Below are 13039 nucleotides of genomic sequence, written 5' to 3' on the forward strand. Positions count from 1 at the left end.
ATAATCCCTATGTGTCATGGGAGGGACCTGGGAAAGATAATTGAATCGTGTGGAAAGGTTTTTCCTGTGCTGTCCATGTGATAGTGATAAGTCTCATGTGATCTGATGGTTTTATAAAGGGCAGTTCCCCTGCACACACTCTCTTGCCTGCCACCACATAAGATGCGCCTTTGCTCTTCCTTTGTCTTCCACCATGATTGTGTGGCCTCCCCAGCTATGTGGAAATACGAGTCCATTAAACCTCTTTTTCTTTATAAATTACGTAGTTTCGGGTATGTCTTTATTAGCAGTGTGAGAACAGGATAATATAGCAAATTGGTACCAGGAGTGGGACAATGCTGTAAAGATACCCAAAAATTTGGGAGTGACTTTGAAACTGGGTAAAAGGCAGAGTTTGGAACAGTTTGGAGGGCTCAGAAGAAAACACGAAGATGTGGGAAAGTTTGGAACTTCCTAGAGACTTGTTGAATGCCTTCGACCAAAATGCTGATAGTGACATGGAAAATAAAGCCCAGGTTGAGGTGGTTTCAGATGGAGTTGAAGAACTTGTTGGAAACTGAAGGAAAGGTCACTCTTACTATACAAAGCTGGTGGCATTTTGCTCCTGCCCGAGAAATCTGTGGAACTTTGAACTTGAGAGAGATGATTTAGGGTATCTGTCAGAAGAAATTTCTAAGCAGCAAAACATTCAAGAGGAAGCAGAGAATAAAGGTTTGAAAAATATGCAGTCTGATGGTGCAGTAGAAAAGAAAAACCCATTTTCTGGGTAGAAATTTAAGTGCCTGGCCAACATGGCAAAACCCCGTCTCTACTAAAAAATTAGCCAGGTGTGGTGGTGGATGCCTGTAATCCCATGCTTGAACATGGGAGGCAGAGGTTGCAGTCAGCCATTGCACTCCAGCAACAAGAGCAAAACTCCATCTCAAAAAAAAAAAAAAATCAAGCCAACTGCAGAAATGTGCATAAGTAATGAGGAGCCAAATGTTAATCACCAAGACAATAGAGAAAATGTCTCCAGGGCATGTCAGAGACCTTCATGGCAGCCACTCCCATTACAGGTATAAAGGCCCAAGAAGGAAAAAACCCCTGCTGTGTGCAGCCTTGGGACTTGGTGCCAGGTGTCCCAGCCACTCCGGTCATGCCTAAAAGGGGCCAAGGTACAGCTCAGGCTGTGGCTTCAGAGGGCGCAAGCCTCAATCTTTGGCAGCTTCCATGTGGTGTTGATCCTGTGGGTGTGCAGAAGACAAGAATTGAGGTTCGGGAACCTCTGCCTAGAAGAGGTATGGAAATACCTGAATGTCCAGGCAGAGGTGTGTTGAAAGGGTGGAACCCTCATGGAGAACCTCTGCTAGGGAAGTGCAGAAAGGAAATGTGAGGTTGGAGCCTCCACACAGAGTCCCCACTGGGGTACTGCCTAGTGGAGTTATGAGAAGAGGGCCACTGTCCTCTAGAACCCAGAATGGTAGCTCCACCAATAGCTTGCACAGTGCACCTGGGAAAGCCACAGACACTTAATGCCAGCTGTGAAAGCAGCAGGGAGGGAGATTGTACCCTGCAAAGCCACAGTGGCAGAGCTGCCCAAGGCCATGAGAGCCCACCTTTTACATCAATTTGACCTGGATGTGAGACATGGAACCACAGGAGATCATTCTGGAGCTTTAAGATTTGACTGCCCCACTGGATTTTGAATTTGGATCGGGCTGGTAGCCCCTTCCTTTTGGCTAATTTCTCTCATTTGGAATGGGCATATATACCCAAAGCCTGTACCCCCATTGTATCTAGGAAGTAACTAGCTTGCTTTTGATTTTACAGGCTCATAGGTGGAAGGGACTTGCCTCGTCGCTAATGAGACTTTGGACTGTGGCCTTTTAGTTAATGCCAAAATGAATTAAGACTTTGAGGGACTATTGGGAAGGCATGATTCATTTTGAAATGTGAAGACATGAGATTTGGGAGAGGCCAGGGGTGAAATGATATGGTTTGACTGTGTCCCCACCCATATCTTATCTTGAATTATAGCTCCCGTAATCCCTATGTGTCATGGGAGGGACCCAGTGGGAGGTAATTGAATCATGAGGGTGGAATTTCCATGCTGTTCTCATGACAGTAAATAAATCTCATGAGAGCTAGTGAGTTTATAAAGGGCTGTTTCCCTGCACACACTCTCTTGTCTGCCACCATGTAAGACATGCCTTTGCTCCTCCTTTGCCTTCCACCATGATTGTGAGGCCTCCCCAGCCTTGTGGAAATGTGAGTCCATTAAACCTCTTTTTCTTTATAAATTATGCAGTCTCAGGTATGTCTTTATTAGCAGTGTGAGAACAGACTAATACAGTAAATCGGTACTGGGAGTGGGGCACTGCTGTAAAGATACCCAAAAATGTGGAAGCAACCTTGGGACTGGGTGAAAGGCAGAGTTTAGGACAGTTTAGAGGGCTCAGAAGAAGACAGGATGATGTGGGAAAGTTTGGAACTTCCAGAGACTCGAAAGGCTCAGAAGACAGGAAGATGTGGGACAGTTTGGAGCTTCCTAGAGACTTGTTGAATGGCTTTGACCAAAATACTGATAGTGATATGGACAATGAAGTCCAGGCTGAGGTGCTCTCAGATGGAGATGATAAACTTGTTTGGAACTGGAATAAAGGTCACTTTTGCTTTGCAAAGAGACTGGCGGCACTTTACCCCTGCCCTAAAACTCCATGGAAGTTTGAACTTGAGAGAGATGATTCAGGGTACCTGTTAAAAGAAATTTCTAAGAGGCAAAGTATTCAAGAGGAAGCACAGCATAAAAGTTTGAAAAATTTGCAGTCTGACAATGCAGTAGAAAAGAAAAACCCATTTTCTGGCTAGAAATTCAAGCTGACTGCAGAAATTTGCATAAGTAATGAGGAACCAAACGTTAATCACCAAGACAATGCGGAAAATGTCTCCAGGGCATGTCAGAGACCTTCACAGCAGCCCCTCCCATCACAGGCCTGGAGATCTAAGAGAGAGAATTGGTTTCTCAGGCCAGGTCCAGGAACCCCCTGCTATGTGCAGCCTTGGGACTTGGTGCACTGCCTCTCAGCCACTCCAGCCATGGCTAAAAGGGACCAAGGTACAGCTCAGTCCATGGCTTGAGAAGGTGCAAGCCCCAAACTTTGGCAGCTTCCACATGGTGTTGGTCCTGTGGGTGTGTGGAAGACAAGAATTGAGGTTTGGGAACCTCTGTCTGGATTTTGGACGATGTGTGGAAATGCCTGGATGTCCAGGCAGAGGTGTGTTGCAGGGGTGGAACCCTCATGGAGAACCTCTGCTAGGGAAGTACAGAAAGGAGATGTGAGGTTGGAGCCTCCACACAGAGTCCCCAATAGGGTACTGCCTAGTGGAACTATGAGAAGAGGGCCACTGTCCTCCAGACCCCAGAATGGTAGATCCACCAACAGCTTGCACTGTGTGCCTGGGAAAGCCACAGACACTCAATGCCAGCTGTGAAAATAGCAGGGAGGGAGGTTGTACCCTGCAAAGCCACAAGGGCAGAGCTGTCCAAGGCTGTGGGAGCCCACCTTTTACATCAGTTTGACCTGCATGTGAGACAATGGAGTCAAAGGAGATCATTTTTGAACTTTAAGGTTTAATGACCCCCACCGGATTTCAGACTTGCATGGGGCCTATAGCCCCTTCATTTTGGTCAATTTCTCCCATTTGAAATGGGCGTATTTACCCAATGCCTGTACCTCCATTGTATCTAGGAAGTAACTAACTTGCTTTTGATTTTACAGGCTCATAAGTGCAAGGGACTTAGCTCATCTCAGATGAGACTTGACTATGAACTTTTGAGCTAATGCTGAAATGAGTTAAGACTGTGGGGGACTGTTGGGAAGGCATGATTAGCTTTGAAATGTGAAGATATGAGATTTGGGAGGGCCCGGGGCAGAATGATATGGTTTGGCTGTGTCCCTACCCAAATCGCATCTTGAATTGTAGCTCCCATAATCCCCACATGTTGTGGGAGGGGCCTGGTGGGAGGTAATTAAATCATGGGGGTGGGTTTTTCCGATGCTGTTCCAGTGATAGTGAATAAGTCTCATATCTGATGGTTTTATAAAGGGCTCTTCCCCTGCACACACTCTCTTGTCTGCCACCATGTAAGATGTGCCTTTGCTCCTCCTTTGCCTTCCACCATGATTGTGAGGCCTCCCCAGCCAAGTAGAACTATGAGTCCATTAAACCTCTTTTTTTTCTTCATAAATTACCCAGTCTCAGGTATGTCATTATTAGCAGCATGAGTACAGACTAATACATCAACCAGCTGCCACTGATCAGCAGATTTCTTATCTGAATCCACAGCTCTTATCTCTAGTAAGCCCATGCATTATCTAGTTCAGCAAATTAATTAACACAGTTTTTCCTATGACTCTAGTTTCTCAACCTTTGTCTTTGTGCCCAAACTCTAGCACAAACTCTATTCCAGCCACCGCTTCCTCAAGGCACCAGATAAGCAAATCCTCTCCCTCCCAGAACATCTTTCCCCTTCCAGGCCAGGTTCCTCCTCCATCCCTCTAAACTCAAGTGAAGATTTGCTGATTTCATAAACTTTTCCTGAATTATTCCACCCTCTTCCGGGCACTGTAATCTAAGTGATCATATCCTGATACCATTAATTGGGAAAAATGGGGCCAACCCATGTCAGAAAGTGTGGACTATATTGGATATGTGTTTCTCTTTTTCTCACCAGTAATGCTTTCCTCTACCTAATACTCTGTAACTACCTCCAAAAAGTTAAATAAATTAGATCATTAACTAGGAGAGGCCTTTGAGGCTAAGTGACTTGCCCAAGTTTGCAAATCTTATTCGGGGAACAGCAGGGACCAGTTCCCAGCACCTGGCTCTTCCTGCCAGGATTGGTGACGTTGGCCACACTGCCCTCTTGTCATGGTTCCTAGAAGAAACTCCTCTGATTAATGCACCACCTTAAACCCTACTAGATGATTTCGGATGATTTCATCCAACCAGATGACACTTACCTCTCAGATAAAAGGCTCGCTTAGAGATTGGCTATCAGGCGCAATCGTTTTCTAGAAATAGCCTCTGCCCAGAATAGATGGAGGCCTTTCAACCTGGCTATTTTCTAAGGTAGACCCTTGGTGAGGCCTTTGAAGTTACTTTGCAGCTGCAAATGGCTGGGCCATGGACAGAATAGGACTTGATGTCTAATAATTCCAGAGCAGGCCTGTAAAGTTATCTCAAAGCACAGTGCCCCAAGTGAACATTTTCTTAGCATAAACATCCTATTCCTTAATATGTTATTACTTCCACGAAACATAGATTTCTTAAGTTCTTTCAATCTGAGATAAAGTGCAACTTTTGTTTAGATTACAAAATATTAACCAAAGAAAAGGGCCTTTAGAAATTAACTTGAATGACAATTTTAGTATGTCTTTAAAAGGAAAGACTCAAGAATGCCCACGTGATCCTGTCTCAGCAGAATAAGTGGGTCTCAGCTGCCCGTGTCCATCACAGGCAGGGTGGTGGCTGATCAGAAGACTGTGTTCTCAACATGGGTGAGATGCTGGGGCTTGGCCACTGCCCAGGCAGCACAGGGAAGCTCCACAACCTGGGAGACCCCAGCAATGGGCTTTCTTATGATCCCTTACTTCTCACTTATTTGGAGCAGTACTGATTGTACCAAGTGTGTTTAAACTGTGCACCAGATCTGCCTTAAAACTCCCTGAGCCAAATCCTAAGGGAAATCCTCACAAGCTCACAAGAGGTAGGGATAGCTCAGGCTGCCAATATTTAATGGTGTTGTGCCCTGGTGGGAAGAGAAAACATACAAAAACCCTCCTTTTCTCTTTTTGTAGGTATGATATTACTCAATATCTCCCTGCTCTTTGGATGGGAAAGCTGGAAATTGAATTGCTATACTGTGGGGGAAGGAGAATTTTGCTTGTGCAGCCACATTCTCAACAAAGCCTCAGCATGGTGTAAATGATTCTCGGCAGATGAGGTTGCTGTGATGTCCACAGAGACCCGAAGGATGCTGTTTGTGTCTCTCAGCACCTAGCTGAGCCCCGATGGTGTGCACGGCAAGGGGCTTGGTGAGTGCAAAAGACACTGCCCTAAAAAGCCTAAAACTCTTACCAGCATAGCATCAAATGCCAGATGTGGATTTCCAGAGGTAAGTGCCGCAGGGACTCGATAAACACCTACAAAGTGCCAGCACTGGGCTGCTTGCGGGAGACAAGGGATAAGTGGCAGCATCCGGGGAAGGCATCCTAGACACGGTGAGAGCCAAAATGTGGATTTTCCTAGAGAGAAAGGTAAGGAGAGTGCAGGAGTAAAGCAACAGACTGGCCAGAACTTGCTCCACTGGGGGATGGGTGAGGAGATGGGGCCTGGCAGAGTGAGATTGTGGAGGGGAGTTGAGTCCCCCAATCCCATCTGGCACCTGGATGGGAGGGTGTGGACTTTGTGTTTCCCGCATGGGCCACACCTCCTCCCACCCACTTCCTCCGTCAGACACACCCTGCCCACTCCTTTGCTGGGCTGGCCCCTGCCTGCCCTTCCAGAAGTCACACTTCTGGGAAGCCCTGGCTGCCCCCGCTTTCCTCGTCTCGGAGGTTCACTGTTTGGATCTCCCCAAGCCCTTGGCAGGTGCTGTATAACCACCTTGGGTTTGCTGGTCATGGTCCCCGGCAGGCGATGAGCGCCCTCAGATGGCATCCCGGGGCCCAGCACCATGCCCAGCATGGAGTTAGCTGAGTGTGGAGCCAGAGGAGAAGGGCAGAGCCCGGGACTTCTGAAGGCTGGGGCGGGGGCGGGGTGCACTCTGCTCCCTGACAGGGAACTACAAGATTTAGAGGGAAGCTTTGCTGGCGGAAGTGGCTCCTGGAGAACAGTCATCTTTGGGTTTATGTACCTGGGTTCCCTGAGCGCCGCCAAAATCTGCTGAAGCTCCCTGGTTATTATGGAAATCAGATGCCTCTCGGGGCCTCAGTTTCCCCATGGAAAGAAACAAACAGTTTCTTAGAGATGGTCACAGAATTGCCAGTTATTATTAAAATCTTTACTTTTGATCCTGCCATCCCACTCCTGGAAATCTGTCCCATAGAAATAAAAGTATATTCCGGGACATAACGGCACACAAAGGATGGTTATTGCAGCAAAACATTGGAAACAACGGAATGCCCATCCACAGGAAGACCAAGCCGTCTTCTCGTCTTCTCGCTGTGTCGTCACGTGGTCTTCTCTCCGCACACGCGCATCCCTGGTCTCAGTGTGCGGCCAAATTTCCTTAAGAGGACACCAGTCAGACTGGATCTGGGCCCACCCTAAGGCCTCATTTTAACTTCACCCTTTAAAGGCTGTGTCACCAAACACAGCCACATTCTGAGGTACTCGGAGTTAGGACTTCAACATAGGAATTTGCAAGGGACGCAATTAATCCAGACTGCAACTGTGCGTGTGTATGTGTATGTGTGCATAGATGGGTATGTGTGTGCATGTGCGTGTGCATGCTCACATATGTGTGTATATATGTAAGTATATGGGTGTGTATATATGTGCATGTGTTGTGCATGTTTGCATATGTATATATGTGTCTGTGTGCATGTGTGTGTGGGGGTATGTATGTGTGTATATGTGTGTGTGTTTGTGTATGTGCATGGGCATGTGTGTATGTGTGTATAATATGTGTATGTATGTGTGCATATCTGTGTGTCGTGTATATATGTGATTAGATATGTATATGTGTGTATCTATGTGTGTTTACATGTGTGTATGTGCTCATGTATATATGTGTTTCTGTGTGTGTGTGTGTGTGTATTTGTGTGTGTGCATGTGGATATGTGTATGTGGGTGTATGAGCATGTGTGTATGTGTGGTTGTGTGTGCTTGTGGATGTATAGATGTGTGCATGGGTGTTGCACATGTGTGTGTATGCATGTGTGTATGTGTGTGTGCCTGAGTGTGCATATGTGTATGCGTGTATATGTGTGGGCATATGTGCATGTGTGTTTGTGTGTATATGTATGTGCATGTGTGTATGCATATGTGTATGTGTGTGCCCATGTGTGCACATGTGTGTATATATGTGTGTTCATATGCATGAGAGAGAGAGAGAGAGAGTGTGTGTGTGTGTGTGTATGTGTGTGTGTACTTTGACTCTGATCGGATCATGCTGTCCATTCCCAGGCACAGGGTGCATCTGTTCTGACTTGGTCTGTACTTCTTTTTGAGGGAGACACGATGACTTGCACTTTAAAAAAATATTTTTATAGGGTTGTGTGTTTCCTGAGGTTTTCTAATTTCAGTCAAAAGCAATAATGACTGTTGCTTCATTTTAAGTTAGCCCAGTCCTGATAAATGATGCCGGTTGGGGTGGTGCTCTCTGATGACAGGATGTTTATGAAATAACACATAGCGTCTTCTTCCCCTTTGGGGTTAAGCAAAGTACAAATCTGACCACTCAGTGAGCTCTACTTTTCATATCCCTCCCTTGTCTTCGCTCACTCTGTGACCTCTTCAAGTCCATTTCATCCTCTGCCCACACATATTTTTCTTTTTTCTACACCCTTTGCTTTTACCTACAGCTGGGATTGTCTTCTCCCATAACGAAGTCCCACACAGCCAGGGTGAGTGAACAATTCAACACAACCTAAATGAAGAAGACATTTGCCATCTCCGCGCGTGATTTATATACGAATAATATGTGTTGTCTTTGGAATGCCTATTGTGGGTTTGGTGTTGCAGCATCTCAATTCCCCATCTGGCCATGCCCACAGAAATATCGGAAGTGTTTTGCTGGCTCTAGAACAGCCCCGAATAAACCTTCAAATCCTCTCCTCTTTCTTTTTCTCAACTCACTCAAGATGACAGAAGGAAGCCACTGAGCAAAGCTCTCTGAAGCAGACCACGTTATAGCAGGTTTTGGCTGTGGTATCCCTCAAACCAACTGCCAGAAGCATGAACACACACACTGGCAAGGACATAAAGCAGCAGGACTAATTGGCTCTGAAAGCTTAGCCACCGTGGCGGGGCACAAAGAACGCAGAGCTGGGTCTGGTCCCACGCCACTGTTCATTCACTGGGCAACCTCATCGAGCCACCCACAACTCAACTGTCCAGCTTCTCACCTGTGTCCTGGGACAGCTGTGTTTTCACTGGATGACCAGGTGGGTCCTAGCTCATGCATGAAGTGCCACGTCAATGGCAGAGCCCTGGATGCATGGGAGGTGAGAGATGGCTTTTCCATTGCAGTGATGAGAGGGCTGGCTCGAAGCCAGAAGAGCTAGGTCACCATCACTACTCTCCCCCAAATGTCACACTCATCTCTGGGAAAATGGGGACATGAGAGGAAACCTCCCAGCCGCCCTTCCACGCTTGGACCATCCAGAGGACGTTCAGACAGCCACTCTGCCAGCATCCTCTATATGCTGTTCTTCCTCGTCCCACTTCAAGGCTAGGCAGCCCATCCTCTCTAAGGACTGTGCTCTGGAGAGTGGAATCCTGGGAACACAGCTCTATGAGGCTTGGATCCTGGCTTTTGGAGACCAGAGAGTTTCCTCGGGCCTCACTCAGCCCCCAGCTGTCCCTGGGAGTCCTCCACCTCCTGAAGCAGATGCCAAGGGGCCTTATGCTGGGCATGGGCAGCAGGTGCCTCGAGCCTCCCAGCCTTCACCCTGCATCCTGTCAGGGTGGCCAGGGCTCAGCAGCCACAAGGTGGAGTCAACGACTCAGTCTCCCTCAGGGGAACAGGATCACTTCCCAGCTCCACTCCAGAGCAGAGTCCAATCTCCCTGTTGAGTGTGCTTGCCTCCCTCAGCCTGCTCCAGGTAACATGGTGGCAGGGAACCTCCTGACTGCCTGGACCAGAGATGCAATGTCATCTTATCCTGTATTACCTGTAACGCTATCTTAATCCAGCAATCCTGCCTCTGTGCACACATCCAAAGGAAATGAAATCAGTGTCTCATAGATACATCTGCACCCTCATGATCATTGCTGCAATGTACAGCTATTACTCACAATAATCAAGACATGGAATCAACCTAACGCATCCATCAACAGATAAATATGTGAAGAAAATGTGATGTACACACATACACATACAATGGAACACTATTCAGCTTTTAAGAAGGAGATCCTGCCATTTGTGACAACATGGACGACCCTGAAGGACATTATGCCCAGTGAAATAAGCCACGTACAGAAAGAAAAGTACTGCATGATCTCACCTATGTGTAGAATCCAAAAAAGTTTAACTCATAGGAGTAGAGAGTGGAATGGTTATCAGGGGCTGAGGGAGGGGATTTGGAGACATGTTGGTCTCAGAGTACAAAATTTCAGTTAAACAACATGAATAAGTTTTGGAGATCTTATTACAGCATGGAGACTAGAGTTAAAGATACTGTGCTGTGTACTTAACATTTGCTAAGAGCAGATCTTGTGTTATCACCAAAAAAAAAGGTAAGGTGTAAGAAAAAAATGTAAGGTGACTGATACGTTAATTAGCTTGATTTTAGTAAGCATGTCACAATGTATATGTGTCTCATCGTGTTGTGCACTTTAAATATATACAACTTTTATTTGTCATTTCTATCTTAATAAAGGTGTAAAAAATAAAAATATGAAGCAAGGGACAGTCTTCACCAGTTCATAATGGATAGAATGTACACCTTATATTCATTTTTATGCTAGAGGTTTATTCAGTTATTCACTTATGCCTTTACTGAAAACTACCCTCTTCTAGGCACAGTGCTGGGGACTGAGCACACACTGATGAATAAGTCACAGCCCTTGTCCTTGGAGACCTTCACCTCACGGTCTAGCAACAGGTGAACAAGAAAAAGCAATATGGGCATTCAGCAAATCCCTGACTGGTATGCAAATGTGAGGCCAGTGCCCCCACTTGGATATCCCCCCCCTAGTAATGTAGAATAGTGACCTTTTCACCACACTCTGGCTAAAGCTTCTAGAAACACACACACACATTTAGAAGTACAGACTGTGACTGTGGTATAATCCAGTGTAACGGCCCACATGAGGAACCAATGTTTGACCTTGATCCCTTGAGGCCAGGTCTCTGATAATCCATGAAACAAGTCTTCAAAGTCTTAAAATTTGTAAGTAGGAAGGACTGAACGCTGGTTGTGACTGAAAAACACACTCTGAGTTCTCTGTTTTCATTGGGAAACACTTTATTCCTGCTAAATAATAAGAGCCAGTGATGGCACAGATTACCCTGTGCCTGTATAGCTTTAAGGAGAACTTGTGTTCCTAAATTCTTAGGGATAAATCCACCACCAGAACACTGACTCCATCTTCAAGTTTTCAGGGCTTGCTTGTCCACACAAAGGGAGTATAAACGTCTCCTGTTAGGAGTTGATATCTGGGGCTTCCTCCTGGCACTGCCTGCTTTAAGCCAGGTCAAAAACCACGTCTTCCAACAAGACTTCCTGATTAATGCTACCTTACACAACTCATTTCAGGGCCTGTTGGCACCCATGCGGTGACCAAGGCCAACCAACTGTGAAAATAATCACTGTCTTCCCTAAACCCTTAAACCAATTGTTTATCTAACTAATATGTGCTCTCTTTTGCGATCACGCACAGTTTTGTTTGTTTGTTTTTTAGCCTGGTAGAAGTTACCTATATACGCTCTGTAGCCTGGTAAAATAATTTGAACAAAACTATTTCTAATAAAGCTCACCACCCAAAACTTTATTTGTAGAAGACTTTTTGTTTACAAAAATCTTACACCTACATTTTCTCAATAAATATCTCACTAACACTGATCTGTAGATAGAGCAACTTCCATCTTACAGATGAGCAGAAAGATTACAGAGATTCCAACCCCGATGTTCTGGTGTATTCCCTTATTTTTACTTCTTCATAACTTTCACACATGATATATACAAGAATCACTGTATTTGCAATAATATGGATGCTGTCTTCAAAGGATTCTACGTGTTCTATTAATATACCTATCTAGCACTTAGCACTTACAGGTGAGACTAGCAGAGATTCTGTAAGTGAACATAGAAGCCTGTCCCTATATCCTCACCCACACTTAGCCTATGGAGCTCCATGATGTCTGAGACCAGGTCTTCCCCATCCTTTGTAACTCTCAGAATCTTAGGCACGTAAGAGTTCACTCTGTATTTGTTGGAGATGTTAATGAATTTTTTTTATAAAGGCAGAGATTTGGCCGGGCGTGGTGGCTCATGCCTATAATCCCAGCACTTTGAGAGGCCAAGGTGGGCAGATCACAAGGTAAGAAGTTCAAGACCAGCCTGGCCAACATGGTGAAACCCCGTCTCTACTAAAAATACAAAAAATTAGCTTGGCATGGTGGCGTGCGCCTGTAATCCCAGCTACTCAGGAGGCTGCGGCAGGAAAATCGCTTGAACCCGGGAGGAGGAGGTTGCAGCAAGCTGAGATCGCGCCACTGCACTCCATCCTGGGCAACAAGAGTGAAACTCCGTCTCAAAACAAACAAACAAAAAAATCAAAAGAAAAAGATGGAGATTCAGTCCCACATCTTCTGTATAAACGATCCTCAGGCATCTGGGGACTTAGCTGCAGCGAAGCCTGAGGGAGTGAAGCTGCATTTTTCATCCCAGGATGTTACTCTCACAGGACTCTCAAGCCACAACAGAAGCAAAGATGAGGTGAGCAGGGACAAAGTTATTTCCGACTGGTTGCAGATGGGGAGAAAGATCTATGTCATCTGTTGCTGATCTCTGGGCTCACATCAGACACTTTGCAAAGCGGGCTCCCTCCAGGGGATTTGGGTAACAGCCCTGCCTTTCAGAGCAAATAATAGTCTACACTTGCAGAGTGCATTATAGCAGTTTTGGTGAGTTTAGGGACACAAGTTCCCAGCCGGGCCTATTCCTGTGGAGTTCCCTGAGTTACACCCTCCAGGCCCTGCCTCCCCGCCAAACGTGACTCCAGACCAGAGAGTTTCCATGTAGAGGTTTCATCTGTTTGTATTGGCTCATTACAGACACTCCTTGAGATTTGACCAATGCAACATGTGGCCCCATGCTAGCGT

General features: G+C 46.0%; 1 long non-coding RNA gene across 1 annotated transcript; it reads left to right on the top strand.

Moving 5' to 3' along the window:
• Positions 1–2147: 2147 nt before the first annotated feature.
• Positions 2148–11701, top strand: LOC144340708 (uncharacterized). Its single transcript, XR_013416978.1, has 3 exons — positions 2148–2250; positions 5844–6160; positions 8574–11701. It is a non-coding gene; the product is annotated as an uncharacterized LOC144340708 (long non-coding RNA).
• The last annotated feature ends 1338 nt before the right edge of the window (positions 11702–13039 follow it).

The sequence above is a fragment of the Macaca mulatta genome, chromosome 4 (assembly GCF_049350105.2).
Source record: "Macaca mulatta isolate MMU2019108-1 chromosome 4, T2T-MMU8v2.0, whole genome shotgun sequence".
Classification (NCBI taxonomy): domain Eukaryota; kingdom Metazoa; phylum Chordata; class Mammalia; order Primates; family Cercopithecidae; genus Macaca; species Macaca mulatta.